A 7,343-nucleotide genomic window follows, 5' to 3' on the forward strand; every position below is an offset into this window, starting at 1 on the left:
GCCTGGGACATTCTATAAGCATGCAGCTAGCACTCAATAACAAAGAATACGTGAATGGGGGGGGGGGTAGTAGTAGTTTTGGGTCTAGCGCCGCCTCTGGTCTAAGGTGGCATAGCTTTGGCATTTATTGCTTCAAAAAAATATGTGACTGTCTGTGTGCATGTGTTACATGAATTACATGATTACATAATTTAAAACCACGAACCACATTTCTACCATAGACTAAGCATTTAAATGTTTGCAGCCCTTTCCACAAGCCTTCATTACATCTCTGTGCAGCTAGTTTCACCCATCATGGATCATTGCAGGTTGACTGGGAAAGCAACCATTTCTCTGTGAGTGGCCATTACGGCTCACAAGAGCCACGGTTTCCCGATATGGGTGAGAAATTGCCCTTTATGGCCCTGGCCCTGTGAATTACAACAACGCCATAAAACCTTTAAATATCCATGAGCCAATGTGAAGAGCTTGCATGAGAGAGAGAGAGAGAGAGAGAGAGAGTATGTATGTGTATGTGTGTGTGTGTGTGTCTATCTGCTGTGGCCTTTTTGAATAATGAAGAGGATAAGAGAGCTCCCTGCTGGCTGGAGTGTGTATGTGATTGTGTGTGTGTGTGTGCGTGTGTGTGTGTGTGTGTGTGTGTGTGCGTGTGTGTTTGCGTGTGTGTGTGTGTGTGTGTGTGCGCGTGTGTGTTTGCGTGTGTGTGTGTGTGTGTGTGTGTGGTATCCTCACAGTATGCACTCCTCCTGTGACATTTAGCGGCAGCTGCCGTCTGCCTCCTCTGCCCCAATCACTGCCCAAACATAACTCCTCTAATGAAGTCCCCTGTGAACACACACATAAACACACACAATGATATATGGCTACTTATTTGTGCATGCGTGAGAAAGTGTTTTTGTTTTTGTTGTTGTTGTGTTGTAACAGTTTAGCTAACAGTTGAAGCTAACAGTTGAACTGTAAATTCTACCTCTGTTAGATGCAGTGTGGGCAAAGAAAGTATAGGTATTTTATTCAAGAATAAGATATTTGTACCTTTCTGAATGTGGAAGGGCTCTGGGTGAGAGTGAGCACCAATTAGAAGAAAAGAGACAGAAAGATAGATGATGAGGAAGACAAAAATGGCACAGGCAGACGATCAAGAGCAGAAGAGCCTGAGACTGAAATAGCCATGTTTAAGCATTCAAGAGCTCAGTCCGTCGCTGCTTAATACTTCATTAACCTTTCTCTTCTGTTGGCTGAGCCACACTGGGTGCCCCCCCCCATCCCCTCGCCACAACTGCACTATAGGGGGGTTGCCTCAGCACTCACTCAATCTTACCGGTGGTCCTCGACAGGTGAAGTGTGTCATTTCCTCTCTGACACTTGGGGGTCTCATTAATGTTAAAACACCAGCAGAGAAATGGTGGGGGGGGGGGGGGGGGGGGGGGGCGTTATCAGATCTTTAAATCTGAATGCTGGAAGAGAGAGAGAGAGGAATGTTAGCTCATGACTCCATGACCAATATGGTGCTGAAAACATAACAGGATTTTGTTCTTAGTGTATGTAGGTAATAATGTCAAATCACTCAAATGTTACCTAATTCTTCAGAATAATTATTTAAACCTTTTCAACATAAGGTATTTTGTATTATCTACAACATGTGTACATAAAATAATATACATTAGGTTTCTACTTGTGTTTTTTTATGTACTTTTTACTTATAGATTTAAAGATTACGAGGCATAGACAAACATGTGGAGTGAAGAGTCAGTATGTCAGTATGGTCACACCTTTAAATCTACACATAAAACTTAACCATCTTGTGAGAGATACGAAAAAGCAATAAATGATCAGATGATAAAAGCTGAGGGCTACAGTGTAAAAAGGCAGATATCATGACCAATGAACATGATAAAGCTGAACTCTCAAAAGCTCATTGTAAGTGCCCTGATACAGTATGGTATGGTGTCAAAAGTATTTTTCTGGTCTATTCTGCCACCTTGAGGAAGACAGAGGTTTTTCCTAATCTAGACTAAATCAATGCACATATTGCATATCAATCTACTGCCCTGTACATTAAACTTGACATTAGTGCATCTGTTCTGAAATGTCTGTGGTATATCTAGATTTATTTTTTTAAATGTGTGAATAGTATCATTTATAATTTGCCAAAAATGATAAAAAATGATCAAAACCTATTAGGTCTATGTTAAATTATTATTAGATTATTTTTACACTTAAAGTCAACAAAGGTGATATGATTGGGCAATGGGTGCAGCATGCATTGAACATTGCCGACAAAAGCCTTTTAAAATGATATGAGATTACTGTAGTAATCAGATTAGAATGTGACTTGATGGAACATTAATGAATGGTTGCTGATAATGGGCAATGTAGATATTGCAATATCAGCCATTTCTTTCTAATACAGTCGAGAACCCTTTTGCAATTATGTAAGCACATAATGTAATCTGAAAACTGCTGCCCTGATTAAAAAAAAAAAAAAAAACAATGCAACTGATTTTAGCTGGTATTTTGTCTACAATGGAGTGGAATGAAGATATCTAAGTGACCCCAAACTTTTGACCAGTAGTGTACATACTACTGTCATGTTATTGTGTGAAAAACCTCCATCTTACGGGGTTGACACACAACTGACGGTGTTGACACACAATTGACGGTGTTGACAAACTAATCGAGAATCAAACTGATTAAAGATATTTACCTAGTTTTGACATGGCAGTATCAAGGGAAAGGGTATCAAACTTCAAACAAAGAGTTTCTACAGGACCTCAGGCAAGTAAGTTCTATGATTTGCTCCAATTTCTCTCAGCAAGTAAGTAAATCATTACTGCCTTCGGTGTAGAGCCAAGTATTAGATATTTATATATAATAGTTTGTCTCACCTGCGGGACTTGGGCATTGGACAAGAGGTGTTGAACATGCCTACGCTCTATGAAGTCAATAACATCAGGGGCTATGGCATAGAGCTCCCTGGTCTGGCTTGCTGGAAGGGGACAAGCTGGCCCTGTCAGTTTCAAAATCTTTCACTGGACAGAAACAGACATCTCTCCTCCTAGCCTAGTCGCCTGCTGTAGTTTTACTGGTCACCTTGCTATTTTATAGTTGTATCAGGTAGCTTAGTTGACTTTACATTCTCCTATGTGGGCCTACTGTAACACTTCAACAGAAGAACACACCAGAATAGATTTGATGGCTGCATTGATAGATAGATAGATAGATGGATAGATAGATAGATAGATAGATACTTTATTGATCCCCAGGGGAAATTCAAGGTCTCAGTAGCATACAGACAACACACACACATTCACTAACAGCAGAAAAAATAAGCAATAAGGACAGTAGAAGATAAAGAATATACTAAATATACTAAAATACAAAATAAAAACACTTAATCTAAATCAATTCTAAAAACAGTATCCACATAGTGGTGATTAATCAATCAAGAGGCGCTTGCAATGACTGAGGCAGGGATGCTTGCAATTTAATGCGGAAGTAATCCAAGTATTCAGATACTTTACTCAGATTGAATACGTTACAAAATACATATTTGGGCATGTATTCTGTAACAGAATACTTTTTGAAAGTATCCTTCCCAACACTGCCTACATCTCATGAGTCCCATGCGCTTTCCCACCAGTGGAGCTAGTTGGCTAGTTGATCAAACTTTTGTCAACTTAAAAAAAAAGCTTAACTCCAGTCGCGATTCAAAGGCCGCTGTTTTCCAGCAACAGCGCCCATTTTCTTTGTTTTCAAGTAGCAAAGAATTCACGTGGAACCGTCACAACTCTGTCATCATAAGCCCGCCCACCGACTCCACACGATATGATTGGCCTGATCGAAGTTTGATTTTTCCAGCTCACAAGCCAACAGAGAGTTGCTAGACTACCCTGGCTGCAAATTACATTTGCTGCCTCTAGGGTACGTTTAGATTTCTAGGCTACCCTCCTCCCATATTTAGGGTGAAAATTGGCAGTAGGACCACAAGAATGCAAAAACTCAACTTTCACATCTTTGTGTTCTATATCTACATCAATGGACTTTCCTAACCACCAGTGATCATACACCACTGCCAGCTAATCCCCTGTCTCAATACTGTTGATAGTTATATCAACAGTAGCACCCCAGGATCTTTCAATGGCTCCTCTGCCATTTCATCCACCAAATCTTACATTTGATCGACCGAATCCCCTGCTTCTCCCAACTCGTCTTCCATCTCCTGCATCAACATGGCTAATGGAGGGCTCTTCCTGGCCCTTGCATCAGTCTGCTGCTCCTCTGAGCAGTCTCTTATACAAAGAGTAGCTGGGGGAAAGCATTGGCAATCCAATGGCTCACTGCAAGAGCATGATAGTTGTCTGTACCTAACACCAAACTGGCGAAGCCTATGAGGAAGCCAATACTTCTTTAGAACCTTGCCCGATACACTGCAAAAAATTAAATCTAACCAAGTGCTATTAATCGTATAATAAGATCAAAAAATCTATTTGGTATTGTTTCTAGTATGAAAAGACTTACCTAGCGCTCTCTTGAAAGATCATTTTGACTTAATTTAAGAAGACTTATTTTAAGGAATCTTATCAAGACAAATTTACTTAACACACTAGCAGACAAATTGGCTTGCTTTTAGGACAAATTTGCTTAACCCACTGGAAAGACAAATTTGCTTATTTTCAGGATGAGATGTCTTAAAATAATTCAAACATTTCTTAAATTAAGTCAAATGATTTCATGAGAAAGCGCTAAGTCTCTTTATACTGAAAACAAAACAAACTAGTTTTTTATCTTGATATACAGTAAGATTAATAATCTTGGTTAGATTTTATTAGATACGCAGTTTTTGCAGTGTAATGCCAGTTGTCTGTGACCTGATTTTTCAATGGCTCGTTTCTGTGCCACATGAGTTGTATTATTCCTTCTCAGCTCTTGTGGAAAGGAAGATTTCTCCTAATGTTGGGAGTTCCGATGTTGGCTTCCCGTTATCATCCTCTGTTTCTGTTCATGGAGAATCTACAATCATTTTATCTTTTAGTTTGACATTTGACTTTTCTATTTGAGCCTTATTTTTCCGTCATTCCTGCTTTGTTAGTTTGTGTTGCTCTTTTGTTAATTTCATAACCTTTTCTTTCAATGCTTTTATCTTCCTTGCATGTCTTTTCCTGGTTTTTCTCCTCTCTCTCTGTCCTCAACAGCCTGGTCCAGAGGACATTCTGGGGTGGGTGTCTTTAATTTAGCCATCTATTCTGCATAGCTCTGGACCTTTTCTTTGCTTTCCTCCAATACTTTCTGCTGTGCCTTTTTGCTCTGGGTCCTAATTCTCCTACTTGTTTTACTTTTTTGTTTTGGACCCTGTCCTTTCATCTCTGTCTCTCCTTTTCTAACTGCTGTTTACTGTCTAACTGTCCCTTCTGCTTTCTGGGTCACTGTTAATTCTTTGGCATTTGGGTAAATTTAGATGTTTTAAGTCAATCAACATGCATATTTAGATCATATTATCATGTTGTTATACATTACTTAATGAGTATTTGGGAGCACTTTTCCACTCCGTCAGCTTACATGTCAACACCGTCAGACAAAATATCTGACTGAGTTGACAAAACATGTTTTTTTTTAACTTAATCATGTGTAGTAGATGGTAGCCATTTTGATTTTCCTCAGTTGCCAGCTGCCACTAAACTAAACCAAAATATCAACTTTTATTTCGAACTTCTTGATTGAATTCAGCTCTACTTTGAAGACAGTGTTGACACATAAAAGCTGTGACCACAGGGATTTCAACTTGTTTGATGAATATTTTTTTTTTTTTAAACACTTACGAGACCATGTGTTGGACTGCTGCATCCATAAACAGAAAGAAGTCAAAGGGGGTCCTCAGGGTTAAAGCTGACCAAAATATGCCTGATTTATTTCGAATTTGAAAAATATCTGAAAAATATCTGATGGAGTTGACATGAATTGAGGACAGATTTTGAAAGGCTGTTGTTAATGTATAAAATAATGCAATGTTAACTTTAAGTATTTTGTGATATTTTATTAAGCCATCCAATTAACCTCATAATAGCATAATAGCATTTTAAAACACTTTATTTTTGCAGTTTGATGCTGTAACCTCTGCGGAGGACGAGTTCATTTGCATGGGCTTTCATAGTACAGTGCCGGTATTTTATGAAATTACTATGAAATAATATAAATATAGCCAAAACTAAATGTCTAAACATACACAAGTCTTTCATATCCAACTTTTAAAGCCTTTTTAAATGAAATAATTTATTGTTTTTTAAGGGAAATTGCAACATTTTGATGGGGGACATGTTTTTGATGGGGGACATGTTTTGTCCCTTATCTCAAGAATCAGTGATTTACATTTTTTCACTTATCGGTCAATAATATATCGGCCACCAATATACCGTGCGTCCTTATTTACAGTTAAATACCTGACAGCCAGATGAAGTGGTTGGGTACTGAAAGTTTTAGGGTCAAAGGTCACATGTACTCAGAGGCGGACAATACTTAAAGGAACACGCCACCCAATGTCAGTAGTAATATATGTTCTTACCTTAACTTTCACGAGTTGAGTCATACCTCTCCCGTGTCGGTACGTGCACTCAAACGCTCTGGTGCGTGGCTGGACTGTGTTAGCATGTTGCTATGCTAGCGGGCTTTGACGGTAACTAAGCGTAGAAGTAATCAAAAACATCCACGTTTTCCCAACTTAAATACAGTTGCACTAGTAGTTGATAGAAATGCTACAACCACGCAACATGAAACGTGGCGATTTTCCAAGCGAATAAACCGGAGAACTACAATGTGTGGCGCAATAGCACTTGGGAGTACTTCGACCTAGCGTAGTAGTATTGTTAACACCTAATTGTAGATCCTATCCACCACAGAGTTTTGAATCCATGCTGAATCGACCCTCAGCCTCTCCCTCCCCTCTGAGCGAGAGAGAGGCACACACACTAGAGATGCGCTGATGGGCTATTATTTCAACCATAACTGCATAGCAAAACTTGTCATCCATCAGCCATCTATCAGCACCAAAGTTTTTTGACCAATTTTCGAAACCACACCCGCCCACCATCCGCTGGTTGTTTTAATGTAGGCTATGGGTGATGCAGCGCTGCTGACGTGAGGCTAGAAAGCCCTTGCCTGTTCTAGAAAGACTGATCTAATGCAGCAAATATATTAAAAGGCTAAAGTCGTACATTGGCTATGTTGTAGCCTATCCCCAGAATATCAGCAGCAAACTCAGTCTCTGTCTCGCAAAACAGTCTCCAAAAAAAACGCACATCGGCCTGTTGCCTATTCTGCCAGCTTGTGACAATATATCGTCCAAAATGCTT

Source organism: Alosa pseudoharengus, unplaced genomic scaffold, assembly GCF_046254945.1.
Source record: "Alosa pseudoharengus isolate Yale_2024_CS ecotype anadromous, Long Island Sound unplaced genomic scaffold, YU_APseudo_1.1 YU_APseudo_1.1_scf_17, whole genome shotgun sequence".
In the NCBI taxonomy this organism is placed as follows: Eukaryota; Metazoa; Chordata; class Actinopteri; order Clupeiformes; family Clupeidae; genus Alosa; species Alosa pseudoharengus.